Raw genomic sequence first — 18,261 nt, 5'->3', positions numbered from 1 at the left:
ATTTACACTTTGTTGCCGTGGGGCTTCCCTTTGGCCCACTCCTTCATATTGTTGAGCGTTGAGCGCTCGGTTGGCTATGAGAATCTTGGCATCCCTTGGTGTTTTGTCCACCAATGCTCCTCCTGCTGATGCATCAAGCATTTGACGTTCGATAGGAAGGAGGCCCTCATAGAAATATTGAAGGAGAAGTTCCTCCTTCATTTGATGTTGAGGACATGAAGCTACAAGGCCCTTGAAGCGCTCATAATAAGCCGGGAATGTCTCACCATGATTCTGTTGAATACCACTAATTTTCTTCCGTAGGAGAATCACTCTCGAAGTAGGGAAGAATTTCTCCAAGAAAGCACGCTTCATACTCTCCCACGAAGTCACAGTTTCCGGGGCTAGTTCGTAGAGCCAATCTTTGGCCTTGTCCATAAGTGAAAATGGAAAGGCCTTCATCTTCAATATACTCCCATCCACAGTGACGGGGGTCATGCTCGAACAAACCACCTCGAACTCCTTCAAGTGTTTGTTGTTGGGGTCTTCCATAGACAAGCCATGGAACTTCAGAATATGGTGTAACAAACTGGATTTGAGTTCAAACACCTCAGTCTTCCCCTCTGCAGCCGTGGGGTATTGGATACAAAGAGGCAATGCATTATCCAAACCCGAGGCCGAAAGCTCCTTGATGGTTCTATTATCTGCTGCCATGGCTTGTTCTTCTTCAAAAATCTGATCCGTGGGCTTTTCTTCTACACCTACTTCGTCTTCTTCAAGCCCAGGTTGTGGTGGAGGTTGTGGTGGCTCTTGTTGACTCCTCGTTCTCCTCAAAGTGCGTTCAAAATCACCGTCAAAGTCGGAGATGTTCTCTATAATAGGCCGAGAGCTACGAGTCATACACAGTACCTGAAAAACAAGAAAACAAACAAACTAAGAATCTGAAATAAGAATGCACGAAAAACAAAAAAATAAAAATAAAGACAAGGGACTAGCAAAGTTGCTAATCCCCGGCAACGGCGCCAAAATTTGATGCGAGAATTACTTGACACTCAAATTAAACCCTCGTTTGACAATTGTAGTAGAATGGATAAGTGAGGGATCGTTCTAGACCGGGGATTAGGAGGGCTTGCTAAAACCTTCTAAATTGACTTAAAAACATAAAGACTAAATTAAAACAGATTTAAGACACTTGGGAACAAGGAAATAAAAAAAAGGGGGTTTTAGTTTTGACGAAGTTGAAATAAACAAACAAAATGCAAAAATGGACAGATTGTAAACAAGTGTTGTGAAACAAGATGGTTGGTGAATTAGCTAGAGGTTCTTTCTCCACACATGATATTTATGCATATGAATCAATTTCCAGTTATTCCTTCATTGAATTATGAACGACAATGCCCCAAATTAACCGTGACATCACTAGTTAACCCTCAGATTTTCCTTATATTATTGGATTGGATGGCATCATTCGACAACCCAAAACATTCTCAAAAGTTCCCTACATGTCATCATAATAGAGATACAATCGAAGATTATTAAGAATAATGAAAACCATAAGCATTGACAAAGCATTTGCAACTATGACATCATGTTACTCATGCTAAGAATTAAACTTAACGCGATCGTGACAAGCGACCTTCACTACTTTCAAGTATAAGTTAGTAACGATTATGTGAAACCTTCTTAAACTTTTGCCACATATTCATGCATGCTAATTAAGTGTCGACCCTCAATCAACAAACACAAATAAGTTAATCATCAAATAGTTAAGCCAATTGCATTCACGAATCAAGAGTTCATAACAGGAATTCATCAATTCATATCACATAAATAATCATGGTATTGAAATCACCCCTAGCCAAAAAGGGTTTAGTTCCTCATAACTTTGAAATCAAAGAAACACCTAAACATTCCAACAACTCAAACTTGAATTGTATGAACGTTTAGGCACTCTTCTCTTCCATTCCTCATATTACAAAACAAAGAGAATTGAATTTAAACATTGAAATCAAAGAAACGCGTAAACATTCCAACAACTCAAACGTGAATTGTATGAACGTTTAGGCCCTCTTATCTTCCTCTTTATTGTGGCACAAGGACTAAGGGATGTTGTTGGTGTGTTGAATGGATTGGGGGATTATGGAAATGGATGAGGAGTGGTGGAGAAAATGGTGCAGAAAATGGAGAGACACTCACGGCTAAGGAAGAAAATGGAAGTGTTTGTGGTGTGTTGTATTGTGAATGAGATGATGCATGAATGAATGAATGCTAGGGTATTTATAGGAGTAGTGGAGGGAACATATGGCTGTTTGTTTAAGCATGCATGTGCTTGAATGTGGTGGAAAACAGCTAGGAAAGCTGGAAAGTGGAAGGGATGCATGGACAGTTTTGGTGTTGGACTTGCATGTGTTTGGTGGAAATGGTGTGTGTATGCATGTGTTTGGGAAGCTTTCTTGCTCATTTTCTGGATGCATGATGAAGAGTTAGATAAATAATGCATGTAGGTGGCTGAAATGATGAAGAATGAGTGGTGGAAATGCAAGGGAAAGCTGGAAAGTGGAAGGGATGCACGGCATGGACAGTTTTGGTGCATGTGTTGGCTGATTTGTGTGATTGTTTTGTGGTGAATTGGAATGTGGTTGAATGATGAAAGAATAAGTACATGTGTGTGAATGTGTGGCTTAATGATTAAGTGAAATTTCTAAAAATCTAAGGGGGAGGCACGGCAAGGATTTTCAGGATGCATGTGTGTGTGAATGGTGGTGAAAATGCATGTGATGAATAGTGAATAAAGAAATGCATGTGGCTGAATTGAAGGAATGCAAATTGAATGAATAATGAAATGGGAAAGCATGTGGATTAGGTGGAATGTAGGGGGAATAATGATGGAGAAAAGCTGGAAATGCAAAGGAATGTTGGAAAGGCATGTGAAGGTGCGGCACAAGGATGTTTTGTGAATGATGGCAGGTTGTGTGATGGTGTTGTTGTGCATGTGAAAGCTGGAAAGCAAAGGTAGGCCACGGCATAGGGTTTTGTAGATGTGAAATGGGAGTGCATGTGTTGATGAATGGGATTGTGGGGTGTAATGCTAGGTTGGAAATGCATGTGCAATTGCATGTGTGTGTGTTGGAAATGGGATGGTAGCCACGGCAATTGGGGAGTTTTTGGTGTTAGATGCAATGATGAAGAGTAAGTGCATGTAGGTTAGGTGGAAAGAGGTGGGTGTGCATGTGAGTTGAAATGCATATGTTTAAATGGTTGAAATGTGGAGATGATTATGAGTATGATAAGTGATAAGTGTATGGTTATGATAAGTGATAAGTGAATGATATGTTAAGTGATAAATGAATGATATGTTGTGAGTGATAAGTGAATGGAAGTGATAAGTGATAAATGGATGGAAGTGATAAGTGATAAATGGACTAGTTTAAAGGGCTAGGGTTTAAGTACATAGAATGGGCCTAAAATAGGTTGGTTTGCATGGCATAATATGTTTGATTGGGCTAGACCCTTTGTTTGATGTCCCCAAAGAGCATACAAGGCTTCAATTTCGTCCATCCTCTTTGCTCCATGATTAAGCTATCCAATCCATGCACAAAAATGCTCCAAATAGCCTCAAAATGCACTTTCTTGCTCCCTAAGCCCTTAGAACCTGAAAACACACAAAAGAAGCATAAAGGACTAAAATAACGAGAGAAACATAACGTAAATGCACGAGAACAAGCCATTTAAGTCGCATGAATATGCTCCTATCATTCCCTTTAGTTTTAGGACATTTAAACCTTTCCTATATCCTTAGCCGGGCATAACATTCCAACATTCCACTCCTTCATTTCAGCCACACTCCCACATATCATTACTTATCATCACCACTTATCACTTATCATAATCACATATCATTACTTATCATCACCACTTATCACTTATCATAACCATTCACTCATCACTTATCAAACCATTCACTTATCACTTATCATCAACATTCACTTATCACTTATCATAACCATAACCATACCTTCCTCCTTGCAATTCCACATGCATTCATCACCAACACAATCATCAACAAATCCACCCATCCCATTCATCATTGCCGTGCATAACCCACCATCATTTCCAACCCATCACTCCCATTCTTTAATCCAATTCAGCCATTTAATCATTCACCTTGCATTTCCAGATTATTCCTTTCTCCACACCAAAACCGTGCACATGCATTCCCTTTGTGCAATTCCAGCTTTCCACAACCAACCTAGCTGTCATTGCACATGCATTCATCATCATTCCCCCTTGCATTTCAGTCACATTCACTCCCCCTTACCTTGTGCCGTGACTTCCCCTTCTTTCCAACATAATTCACATGCATTTCAGATTGCATTCCCATTCTTTAATTCAACCAACAAAATCATTCATTCCACATGCATTTCCAACCACACACTCACCCACACAATCTGCCATCATTCACACAAACACCATCATTGCTATGCATCCCATTCCATCTCCCATTTCAGATTGCATTCCATTCATTCCACACTTTAATGACATGCATTCCCCTTTGAAATTCCAGCTTTCCACCTAGCTTTCCACCTCACAACCACCAGAAAACATCCCATGCCGTGTATTCCCTTTCATTTCTGTCAAAGCACATGCAATCCCACCCTTTAAACACATGCATAAATCAGCCACATGCATCTCCCATCACCATTCCAGATTTCCACCAAGTTCCTAGCTGTCATGTTCCCTCCACTACTCCTATAAATACCCTTGCATTCATTCATTCATGGATCATCTCATTTCATACACAACACCACAATACAAACACAAAAACAGCAACCTTGTTGTTGCCGTGGGTTCCCTTCCACTTCTCCATTTCTTCCATTTCCACCACTCCCCAAACCATCCACACCATCAAACTATCCTTAGACCTTATGCTACAACTAAGAGGAAGAGAAGAGGGCCTAAACGTTCATACAATTCACGTTTGAGTTGTTGGAATGTTTAGGCGTTTCTTTGATTTCAATGTTTAATTTCAATTCTCTTTGTTTTGTACGTATGAGGAACTAAACCCCCCCTTGGCTAGGGGGGGATTCGAAATATATGTTTATGCTTGCATTTTGATTTGATTACTTCTAATTGCATTTCATAAGTTGTGGATTCAATTTGTTTAACTGTTTGATTGATAACTTATTTATGTATGTTTATTGAGAGTACACGCTTAATTTTCATGCATGAATATGACGCTAGAATATAAGTGAGTTTCACCTAATAGTTACGAACTTATTTTCACAAGTAGTGGAGGTTGCTTATAAACAATCGCGTTAAACGAATTCTTGGCATAAGTTTCATGCAATCATAGTAACGAATGCCTCGTCAACACTTATAATTTTCATAGAGCGTAATGATTCTTGCTTGTATCTCTATTATGCAATCATGTAGGGGACTTGTGGGGAATGTTTTGGGTTGTCGTATGCAATCATCCAATTCAATAACGTTAGGAAGATTTGAAGGTTAATTAGTGCATCACGGTTAACTTGGGGTGTTGAGCATCATGGTTTATTGAAATGCAATTGGAAATCTTTTTATTATGCAAGTGTAACATATGTGGAGATGAACCCCTTGGCTAGCATCCATTCATTCCATTTCATCAATTTCATATTTACATTCTGTTTTAATTACAATTTGTTCATTTAGTTTAAACCCTAAATCCCCCTTTACTTTATTGTCAAATTAGTTAGAAATCAATTTAGTTTGTGTTTTTAAGAGTCTTGAGTCAAGTTACAACTTAATTTCGTCCAAATTTGGGTTTAAGGTCAGAAACTGCCTAGTTAGTGTTTTTAGGCAGTTTTGAGTCTTTTGAACTTGTTTTGAGTCCTTTGAGTCTTTGTATTGTCCAAAATAGTTAGAAAGTGTCTTAGTTTGTGTTTATAAGTGTTTTGATTCAATTTGTTGCACAAATTCGTCCAAATTCACCAAGGTGCTCAAAACTGCCCAGAAAGTGTTTTTAAGGCAGTTTTGAGTGTTTTGGGTGATGTTTGAGTCTTTTGGTTTGTTTTGGTGTTTTAAAGTTTAGTTTTGCATTCTTTGAGTCAAGTATAGTGTTTTATATTGTGTTTTTACGTTTTTGAGTCAAATCCAAGTGATTAACAATCCCTCCTAATCCCCGGTCCTGAACGATCCCTACTTATACTTATACTACAATTGATAAAAAGAGGGTTTAATTTGTGTGCGTATAATTCTTCGCATCAAGACTTGAGCCTAAACGTTTATTTGGAGAGTTCAAATCTGTGCATTCTTGTTTTCTAAAGTCGTTGCATGATCTCATTATTCTTTGCTTGGTTACTACTTAGAAGGCGTTTCATCATTTAGTTCCAAATACTAGAACTCATGCCAATTTCATTCAAAACATGTTATTGTTGTTGTATTCCTTCCTAATGCTAGAATATGTTTAGTATAATGGCACAAGCAAGGGTGTCGAATCCACAGGGACTAATTGGACCTATACAATTACTTGTTTTGCAAGAACTCTATGAAATGAATAAAACTAATCAAATTAGGCAGATTTGTTGTTGTAACTTGAAAGCACCAGAAAATGAAGTAAACACAATTAAATGAATCAACAACTAATAAAATGGGATAGCACCAATGGAGATGAAGCTAGGGATTCGGTTTCACCATTGCTAAACCAAGTCCATGTTTGTTAAGTTAGTTTATACTCAGCCATCTACGTATTTCTTGAGTTTGTTTCACTTAGATATGATCAACCATATGATGTGTGGATTTGATCACATGTTCCTAATCATGAGCCTAGTTGTGATGTGCAACTTTGGTTCCTAATCAAGAAGGTGTTACGCACAAGAAACTTTCATAAAACCAAAGGTAACACTTGGCAGGTTGTTTGCAAAGCATTCCCTTCATCCATTCACATATCTACCAAGAATATGCATGATGTGTGCCCTAATCTTGGCTAAACAACCTGTGGTTAATTCAAATGGTGATCAAACATTAAAATCAACTCACAAAGTCACAATTAAATCAGAGAATGAAACAAGAAATAGATGGACCAACTGAGCATTCTAACTTGACTATATGGCAAACTTTGCAAGGCTACATCGAATCCCTAGAGAGAGATTAGTTACACTTCATGTTTACAAAAGGTTTGACATAAAAATATAAAACATGAGTGAACATAGAATTAATAAGAAGAAACCCTTGAAGCAAAACTGATGTCGAAATCCCTTAAGAGTGGCCTTCGGTGTTGGTTCTCCAAATGTGTTGTAAATGAGGTGGATCGGCTATGATTGAATGGTTTCTGTAAAATGGATAGAAATGGACAGAAATGGAGCGGCTATGTGTGTGAATAATGGAATGATGGAATTAAGCCAAGAAGAAGTAGTCTTTGTTGTGTGAAGTGTGCATGGTTTTATAGGAGGGGAATGTGGCTGCCAACATTTAAGAATGGAGCTGGAAATGTAAGGGCATGCACGGCACAAGGGTTTGGAAGTGCATAAGGGAGCTGGAATGGCATAATGTGAGCTGGAAATGTAAGGGCATGCACGGCACAAGGAGAATATGCAAGCATGTGGTTTATTTAATTGAGATGCATGTGGATGTCTGCAAAGATGAAGTGGATGTCTGCAAAGATGAAGTGGACAACCTGGAATTGGTTGTACAAATCTGGAAAGGGTATGAAAGTGCACGGCATGGTTGTGTTTGTTGGTGTAAATATGGCTGAGTGAATTAAGTAATGGAAGTGCATGTTCTTGGTGCAAAAGGGAGCTGGAAAGGTAATGGAATGCACGGCACAAGGTGTGTAAAAGCTGTTTTGGTGCTAGAAGTGCATAAGTGAGCTGGAACCACATGGGAGTGCACGGCAAGGTGTGTAAACATGCATGTGAATGCATGTTTTGGTGTTGGAACCACCTAATCTGACTTCAATGTTTTTGCCTTGTTTAGAATCAACCAATATGGCCGAATTGCACCACTTAACACTTCCACATCTTTTCCTGAAATTCCAGCAACCAAATGTTTCCTAGATTCTTCATTTGGACTTCAAATTAACTCCCTAGAATCCTCTCCACGTTTGGAATAATGCTCAACTACCAAAAGGAATGTTTTTACTTCATTTGCCTTCCCATTGATCCAAATACACACTTGGCTGCACACTAACACCAAATAATGTAAAATGCAACTAGTTTAATCCAAAAACATCACAAAGACGCCAAATAAGGAAGATATAAATGCATGCAAAATGAGACTTATCCAATACCCCTAAACCTGGTTTTTGCTAGTCCTCGAGCAAACTTGAAACTAAAACACACAAAACACTATCATCTAACTAAACCACTTTCGCTGGCCAAACGATTGCACTGAGCATGTGCAACAAGCCTTTGAACCCCTAGGTGTCCCTAGTTGGAGGAGTTGTGTCTCCTGAGGGTTTACAGTGATGAACCCACAAACATCTACAAAATCTGCAAACAATTTGGTTAATACATGCTTTAAACAAACTAATAAGAACCAATGAAGATTTTGTCATACATTTAAACTCAAAAGTTTGCCACTCCAAAGAATCGTATCAATTGTAACGTATAAAGATATTTCTCCATGTCCTACAACTTCAAGGTCACCATACCCAAATGCTTAAGATAGAATTCACCTCAACTCTACTCCTCACATCTTCCACTCAAGTTTTCACTCAGATCCTAAGGTTTAGTCTCTCAACAAACATATATGAGTGAAATTATGTAAAGGGAATCAACATTCTCACATATGAAATCTGAAATGGAAGCATAATTTCTGAGTAGATCTCATGAAATGAATCGAATGCTAAGAATATAGATAGCACACATACTTACCATCACCCATGAATACATCCTCAATGATCAGCTAGGTCTTTCTCAAGATTGTAATGCAAGGCTTAGGTTATAGGTTACGAAAGAAGTGATATGAAATACTAGAGTTTGGGGCATACCAAAGTGTCCTTGAGGATCATGCTCTTCACTGGCATTTGTCTTTTTTTGTTTTTGGCGTCCAGGCCCTATGCCTTATAATGAGGAGATTTGGAACTTGTATCCACTTTAATTCTCTTCCTCTCTTTTTTTTTTTATAACTTTATTTTTGGAAACAACTTCAACATAGGTGCCCTCGGTACACGCCACAATCTTGTTCTATAACTCAATCTACCCTTAGTCTTCATCACATTGGTATTCCCCAAACTATAAGGTATGGCTTGTAATGAGCTAGAATGGTAGAGTATGGTGTGGGTGATGAAAGAATTAGGCTAAAGTGTTTGGCTGCAACAAGGGTGAATGGAGCACACAAAGGGATAGGATTTAAGCCTTTTAGTAGTTAAAACATGCATAGCCTAACATCGTCTCATTGAGTTCATTCATAAATGATACTAAACACATGGTATCTGCAAAGGAGAGTAATTCTTAGTATCCAAACAAAATAGAAGTAATGAGATCATTTAGAGTGAAATTGAAAGAAAAAGATAGGAGTAGAAACACTTTAAACCCTCTCAAAGAAGCAATTAGGCTCAAAATAACTCACTAGGGTAGTCTCCACTATTCTTCTTCCAGAATTTGAGTATGGTACCTCTATCATCATATCTTCAAGAGTTACAGCTTTATAAATAACAACAAGATTCAAAACTTTTTCATAGCAACCCAATAGTTTGTTTGCAAACATAGCCCTCATATACATTCATATTAGTAAGCAAAAACACACTTAACTAAAACAAACACAAAAAAAAAAAAACAAACCAAACCTTCCATCCCATACCCCCAAACCTAACCTAAACATTGTCCTCGATGTTTAAAATTGTATGCAATGCAAGTAGGCAAAGAATATGGAAAGGTAACAATATAAACACAACATAAAGAAAGAACACAAACCACACTAGGTTGCCTCCTAGCAAGCGCTTTATTTAATGTCTAGGCAAGACATGGTAGCTTGTTCATGGTGTTGTAAATTCAAGAACATCTACGACTTGATACACTTGCTCTTCCTCCACTTTCTCCAAATATGGTTTCAATCGATGCCCATTGACTTTAAAAGAGGTACCATTCTTTATGTTCTCTATCTCCACAGCTCCATGGGGAAATGTTTGCAGCACTTTGAATGGTCCCACCCACCTAGACTTCAATTTACCTGGGAAAAGTCTCAAACATGAGTCATATAAAAGTACTTTCATACCTTAGTGAAACTCCTTCCGTAGGATGACCTTGTCATGATAGAGCTTAGTCCGTTCCTTGTAGATTTTGGCATTCTCATATGCCTCATTTCTGAGCTCTTCCAACTCATTAAGTTGGAGCTTCCTTGCTATTCCAGCATCCTTGTAATCAAAGTTGAACTTCTTGATGGCCCAATATGCACGGTGTTCAACCTCCATTGGCAAATGACAAGCTTTCCCAAACACAAGGCGATAAGGACTTATGCCAATGGGGGTCTTGTATGCTGTTCTATATGCCCATAGTGCATCATTTAACCTCAATGACCAATCCTTCCTTGTAGGGTTCACAGTCTTCATCAAAATGTTCTTGATCTCCCTGTTGCTAATCTCCACTTGTCCTGAGGTTTGAGGATGGTACGGGGTTGCCACTTTGTGGTTGATGTTGTACTTCTTCATCAAGGATTCAAAGGGTTTGTTGCAGAAATGGCTGCCACCATCACTAATAATAGCTCTTGGGGTTCCAAACCTACAAAAAATCACATCTTTAAGAAAATTCAAAACAACCTTATGATCATTAGTTCTTGTAGCAATGGCTTCAACCCATTTGGATACATAATCTACTGCCACTATATGTATAAGTGGCCAAAAGAGGATGGAAATGGTCCCATGAAATCGATTCCCCAAACATCAAAGAGCTCCACTACCAAAATGTTGTTCAATGGCATCTCATTTCTTCGGCTAATGTTCCCCATTTTCTGGCACCTATCACACTTAGAACAAAAATCAAAAGCATCTTTGAATAAAGTAGGCCGAAAGAAACCAGATTGTAAAACCTTTAGAGATGTCTTTTTGGCACCAAAATGTCCTCCACATGCCAAGGTATGGCTGAATGTTAGAATGCTTTGTTGCTCACTCTCTGGAACACATCTCCTAATGATTTGGTCAGGGCAATATTTAAACAAATATGGTTCGTCCCAAACGTAGTGCTTTACCATGGCAAGGAACTTCTTTCTTTCCTGAAAAGAAAGGTCATTTCTCATTACACCACAAGCAAGATAATTAACAAAATCAGCATACCATGGTTCTTTTTCTTGAACAACAAGGAGTTGTTCATCTGGAAATGATTCATTAAGAGGCAAAGGTTGTCCAACCCCATGGTTCTCATTAAGCCGTGACAAATGGTCAGCCACAACATTATCACTTCCCTTCTTATCTCGAATTTCCAAGTCAAACTCTTGTAGTAAGAGTATCCATCTAATTAAGCGTGGTTTAGCATCCTTTTTTGTCATCAAGTACCTAAGGGCTGCATGATCAGAAAACACAATAACTTTAGATCCCATAACATATGACCGAAACTTCTCTAAGGCAAAAACAATAGCAAGCAACTCCTTTTCAGTTGTGGAATAGTTAGGTTGAGCATCATGCAGAGTCCGGCTTGTGATGCGAGAATTATACGCGCACAAATTAAACCCTCTTTTCGTCAATTGTAGTAAGTATGTAAGTAGGGATCGTTCTGGACCGGGGATTAGGAGGGATTGTTAATCTCTTGGAAACTGACTCAAAAACGTAAAAACAAGATAAAACACTAAACTAGACTCAAAGAATGTGAAACTAAACGTTAAAACACTAAGACAAACCAAAAGACTCAAAATGCTTTAAAAACACAAACTAAATTGATTTCTAACTAAATTGAACAATTAAGTAAAGGGGGATTGGATTTGGACGAATTTAAACTAAAAATGGAAACTTGGAAATAAAACAAATTGTAAATATGGATTTGACGGAAATGAATGGATGGGAAGCTAGCTAAGGGGTTCATCTCCACATATGTTATACTTGCATACAAAACGATGTCTAATTGCTTTTCAATAAACCAGGAATTCTCAACGCCCCGGGTTAATTAGGTCCGCTTAAATTAACCGTCAAGTTTTCCTTAAGTTAATAAATTGGATGATTGCATACGACAATCCAAAGCATTCCTCACAAGTTCCCTACATGAATTGCATAATAGAGATACAAGCAAGAATCATTAAGCATCATGAAAACTATAAGTGTTGACGAGGCATTCATTACTATGATTGCATGAAACTTATGCCAAGAATATGTTTAACACGATTGTTTATAAGCAACCTCCACTACTTGTGAATATAAGTTCATAACTATTACGTGAAACTCACTTATATTCTAGCGTCAAATTCATGCATGAAAATTAAGCGTTCATTCTTAATAAACATACATAAATAGGTTATCAATCAAACAATTAAACAAATTGAATTCACAACTTATGAAACGTAATTAAAAGTAATCAAATCATATTACAAACATAAACATAGTTTCGAATCACCCCCTAGCTAAAGGGGGTTTATTTCCTCATACGTACAAAACAAAGAGAATTGAAATTAAACATTGAAATCAAAGAAACGCCTAAACATTCCAACAACTCAAACGTGAATTGTATGAACGTTTAGGCCCTCTTATCTTCCTCTTTATTGTAGCATAAGGTCTAGGGATAGTTGGTTGGGGGGATGGAAGTGTTGGGAAATTATGGAAATGGATGAGGAGTGGTGGAAATGGAAGATGGTTTTTGGATTCTAAGGGAGACTCACGGCTAAGGAAGGTGGATGTGTTTGTGGTGTTGTGTTGTGTTGTGAATGAGATGATTTTTGAATGAATGAATGCAAGGGTATTTATAGGAGGAGTGGAGATGTATATGGCTATTTGTTTAAGGTGTTTGTGGTTGCAATGATGAAGAATTGCATGTGGAAATAAAAGGGAAAATGTGGTGAAATGATGAAGTAGGAAGGTGGAAATGCATGTGAGATGTTGGAAAGGAAATCGGAATATGAGTAGGCCATGGCATGGGAGCTGTTTTGTTGGTGTAAATGTGCCATGGTTGCAATGATGAAGAATAAAGGGTGCATGTGGGGTGGAATTGAATGAATGCAAAGTGAATGAATAATGAAATGAGTTAAAGAGAGAGAATGTGGTGAAATGATGAAGTAGGAAGGTGGAAATGCATGTGACTTGTTTGTGGAATAAAGAATGAATGGTGGAATGATGAAGAGTTGCATAAAGAATGCATGTAGGGTTAGCTAGGTTGGCTTTGTTTGGGTGCATGTGTGTTAATGGTGGTTTTGCATGTGAATTGATGGATTGTTTTTGATGGAATGGATGGTTCTTTGCATGGCTTTTGAAGTGATTGTGGGCTTTGGAATTGGAAGGAAATGCATGGCCTTGGGGTTGGTTTAAGAGAGAATGGGCTAGGCCCTTTGTTTTATGTCCAAAATGAATACAAGGCCTTCAAATTCGTCCAACACTTTGGCTCCAATCATATGCTATCCATTCCAAGCCCAATTTTGCTCCAAACTGCTCCAAAATGCATCTTTTTGCTTCCTTAGCCATATGAACCTAAAAACACACGAAAATGGCTTAAACTACTAAAACAACTATGAATTAACAACATAGATGCACGAAAACAAGCTAAGTAAGTCGCCTAAATATGCTCCTATCAGCTTGCATAGTAAATCACATGTGGAAGCTTGTTCACCCTTTGCCCTAAAACTGCACCAATAGCATAGTCAGAGGCATCACACATTAATTCAAAAGGTAAGGACCAATATGGTGCCATAATAATAGGGGCCGAGGTTAGTTCATATTTCAAAGTATTGAATGCATCCATACAAGCTTTATCAAAATGAAATACAACATCTTTAGCTAACAGATTGCATAATGGAGGAGTGATCATTGAAAAGTTCTTAATGAAACGACGATAAAAGCCCGCATGTCCCAAAAAACTTCTTACTCCCTTCACAGTGGTGGGAGCTACCATATTGGTGATGACGTCAATTTTGGCTTTGTCCACCTCAATTCCTTTGCTAGAGATTACATGTCCCAACACAATTCCTTGTTTCACCATAAATTGGCACTTTTCCCAATTGAAAACCAAATTTGTTTCCTGACATCTTTGAAGTACTAAAGAGAGATGGTTAAGACATTCATCAAAAGAGGAACCAAACACTGAGAAGTCATCCATAAATTCCTCAATGAATCTTTCTACCATGTCAGAAAAGATGGCCAACATGCATCTTTGGAATGTTGCTGGAGCATTACAAAGTCCAAAAGGCATTCTCCTATATGCAAATGTGCCAAAAGGGCAAGTAAAGGTAGTTTTCTCTTGATCCTCCAGAGCAATTGCAATTTGATTGTAACCCATTTGCTATCAGAAATGGGATATATGATCCCCACATCTAACAACTTCAACACTTCATTCCTCACAACTTCCTTCATGTGTGGGTTGAGCCTTCTTTGTGGTTCACGGGTTGACTTTGCTCCTTCCTCCAAAAGAATCCTATGCATGCACATGGTAGGGCTTATTCCCTTGATATCTGCAATAGACCAACCAAAAACTGATTTGAACTCTTTTAACACCCTAATTAGTTTATCTTCTTCATTTGGGGTAAGATCAGAAGCTATGATAACTGGAAAAGTTTCAAATTCAGCTAGATATGCATATTTTAGATGTGGTGGAAGTGGTTTAAGTTCAAGTTTCGGTGCCTTAATAGTGGAAGGAGTTAGATGTGACATTGATGATTCTAAAGGCTCTAAAAGAGGTGAAACATTCAAAGGATACGGTGCCAATGCTTCCAAGGCAGCTACCTCTTCCATGAGTGCATCTTCTTCAGCAAAGTCATCTTGAGATTGACTCAAAACAGTTTGTAATGGTTCATTAGATTGTGCCTGCAAGAACTTAGATAAAACAAGTGAATCAAGCACATCAATGGCATAACAATCAAGAGATGAAGAAGGATGAGAAAGAGATTCAAACACTTTGAATTGAACTGTCTCTCCTAACACTGTCATAGTGAGGAGTCCATTTTGCACATCAATGATGGTCTTGGCTGTGGCCATAAAAGGTCTCCCAAGCAAGATAGGCAACTCTCGGTCATGTATAGGAGCTTCTTCCATGTTCAACACTACAAAATCTGCAGGCAAGATTAGTTTATCAACTTGAATAGAATATCTTCTACTATACCTCTTGGATATTTCACGGATCTGTCTGCAAGTTGTAATGAGATGGTGGTGGCTTTCAAATCCCCCAAACCTAGTTGAAGGTACACGGAATAAGGCATTAAGTTGATGCTAGCACCCAAATCAAGCATCGCCTTCTCTACTTTCTTGTCCCCTATGGTGATGTTGATAGAGAAACTTCCTGGATCCTTGATCTTTGGTGGAAGTTTTCTTTGCAAAACGGCACTCACATTCTCAGACACCACCACCTTCTCATGTGGTCTATACTTCCTTTTGTAGCTGTTTAACTCCTTGAAGAACTTCCCATACGCCGGCATGTTCCTAATGACATCAAGCAAAGGTAAGTTAACATTCACTTTACTTAGTATATCAAAAATTTCCTTAAATGACTTATCCTGCTTGCTCTTGGCAAGTCTTCCAGGGAATGGTATTGGTGGAGTGTATGGTTTCTCGGCCTTGTGAAGATTTGGTGCTTCAAATGAGGAAGTAGCCTGGCCTGGTTCCTCATTTGGTTTCTCATTTTCTCCTTGAGTAACCCCTGCATTCACATGATCAGATTCATTAGTAGCTTCATTGCCAACTCTATTATCAATAATCTTACCACTTCTAAGTGTAGTCATTGCTTTGGCTTGCTCTTGGTTCCTTTGGAGTATCACGGGTTGGCTTGGAAACTTTCCAACCTCTCTTTGGTTTAAGGCATCTGCAATCTGCCCCAATTGTGTCTCCATTTTGGTTAGAGCCGCCGAATGTTGTTGGAGAGTGCTATTTGTGGAATGTTGGAATTGCAAGGTATTTTGGGCTAACAACTTAACCGTATCCTCTAGAGTAGTGGCAGGTTTTGGTTGGAAATTTTGGAATTGATTGTTGTTCTTCCATGAAAGGTTGGGATGATCTCTCCAACTTGAGTTATATGTATTGGAATACACATCATTCCTTGGCCTTTGATTGTAAGAATTCATGAGGTTCACTTGCTCTTGGACATACTCGGGATAAGCCTCCCTAGATGGACATTGATGAGTAGGGTGGCTTGGTATGTTGCAAATGGCACACACTTCATTTGCTTTTGGCACCATGTTGAGCACGGATTCAAGCTTCCTTTCTAGGTTAGCTACCTGCAACAAAAGATCATGATTAGAGCTTGTTTCATAGACTCCAACTTTCTTACCCCTTAAATCTTTGTGTTGAGCATTAGACCCCAACATCTCATAAATGTTATATGACTCTTGAGCATTCTTTTTCTTCAAAGCTCCACCTGCTGCATTATCAACAGTTGATTGACATGTTTGGGTTAGTCCATCATAGAAAATTTGCATTTGTAAGTGAAAAGGTAACCCATGGTGTGGACATTGCAGCAAAAGGCCTTTAAAGCGCTCCCAACACTCATTGAAAGGTTCTCCATCATCTTGTTTGAAGTTGAAGATTTGTCCCCTTAATGTGGCTGTCTTTTGAGTGGAAAAGAACTTCTCCAAGAACTTCTTAGCCACGGCATCCCATGTGGTGAGGGAACCTGGTGTTATAGTCATCAACCAACTCTTGGCCCTATCTTTCAAGGTGTAAGGAAACACTCTCATCCTCAAGTTTGCTTCACTTACTCCCTGCAAAGGTAAACCACTCACAACATTGTAAAACTCTTTAATATGAGCTAAAGGATCTTCATTAGGTAAGCCATAAAAAGAAGGAAACATATGGAAATGTGAAGATTTAAGATCATAGTTTCTAGCTTCTGTGGGCAGCAAGATGCATGAAGGTGAATTCGGAAAGTTCAAGTCAATATCCCGCTCCTTGATGCGATTAAGCAAGTCCCGAGGTATGCTAAGTTTTTAAAAGAACTTTGTACAACAAGGAGAAGGATTTCGAACAAAGAGGTGGTTCAAGTAAGTGAAAATGTCTCTGCTGTGTTACAAAGGAAATTACCCCCTAAATGCAAAGATCCGGGTAGTTTTACAATTCCGTGCGTTATTGGCAATAATCGTTTTGAACATGCCATGCTAGACTTAGGTGCATCTATTAATGTTATGCCTTACTCAATTTATGCATCTATGAACCTAGGTGAGTTAAAAAATGATGGTGTGGTTATTCAATTGGCCGATAGATCTAATGCCTATCCAAAGGGTGTTTTGGAAGATGTTTTAGTGCATGTCAATGATTTAATCTTTTCGGCTGATTTTTATGTACTTGAAATGGAAGACTCGGATGATTCTCCACCCTTGCCACTCCTACTTGGAAGACCATTCATGAAAACAGCTCAAACAAAGATTGATGTGGCCAATGGAGTATTAACAATGGAGTTTGGTGGTGATATAATTAAATTCAATGTTTATGACTCGATTAAGAAGCCTAAGGATGTTCGTTCTTGTTTTGCCATTAATGTGCATAAGGATATAGGGCAGGAACAATCCACACCTAACAAGAAGGATGCATCAAGAACCACCATTGAAGAGGGAATTGGAGTGGTTGCCCTAAAACCATCCAATCTGGCCAAGAGTAGCCATAGTGACTTTGTTGATAGGGCTGCCACTTTTGAGCCTCCATCACAATATGTTTGTAAGTCTCCAACCCCAATTCCAATTCCCATTTCAACTAATAGGGTGTTACCTTCTTTGGTGCAGGTACCCAATCGATTTCAAGGTGGTGGGAGCATTTACATGGACTTTAGGAATCAAAACACCACAATCAGGGAGGATCACTATCCCCTCCCATTCATTGAGCCGTGCTATGAACACTTTGAGAAGCATGTGGTGGATGATGTACCCCTCCATGCCGTGGGTATTACTAGTGAAGCTTAGCATGGCGTATTCGTCCGGCTGGAAGACGTTAAAGCAAGCGCTTCTTGGGAGGCAACCCATGTGTTGAAACACGAGAAGAAGGAACTTTCACTCCAAACCCAGATTTGCGTCCCTAACCTATCTCTTTATTGCTATTACTTTGCCATTTGTGTTATGTTTGCTAGTTGTGTTAGTTGATTGTTTTTGTGTTAATCTATGTTTGAAACATTGAGGACAATGTTTGGTTTAAGTGTGGGGGGGTAAACAAGCTATTTTTGCATGAAATTCGTGGGATTTTATCACCTATCACTTCACATGTTG

The 18,261-nt window shown here is 38.7% G+C and overlaps 1 pseudogene; it reads left to right on the top strand.

Moving 5' to 3' along the window:
- Positions 1 to 16,504: 16,504 nt before the first annotated feature.
- LOC125473277 lies at positions 16,505 to 16,615 on the top strand (annotated as a pseudogene).
- The last annotated feature ends 1,646 nt before the right edge of the window (positions 16,616 to 18,261 follow it).

This window comes from the organism of the source record quoted next, unplaced genomic scaffold, assembly GCF_019419815.1.
Source record: "Pyrus x bretschneideri cultivar Hongxiangsu unplaced genomic scaffold, Pyrus_bretschneideri_v1 Contig80, whole genome shotgun sequence".
Classification (NCBI taxonomy): domain Eukaryota; kingdom Viridiplantae; phylum Streptophyta; class Magnoliopsida; order Rosales; family Rosaceae; genus Pyrus; species Pyrus x bretschneideri.
This window is presented reverse-complemented; position numbering and strand designations above follow the sequence as displayed.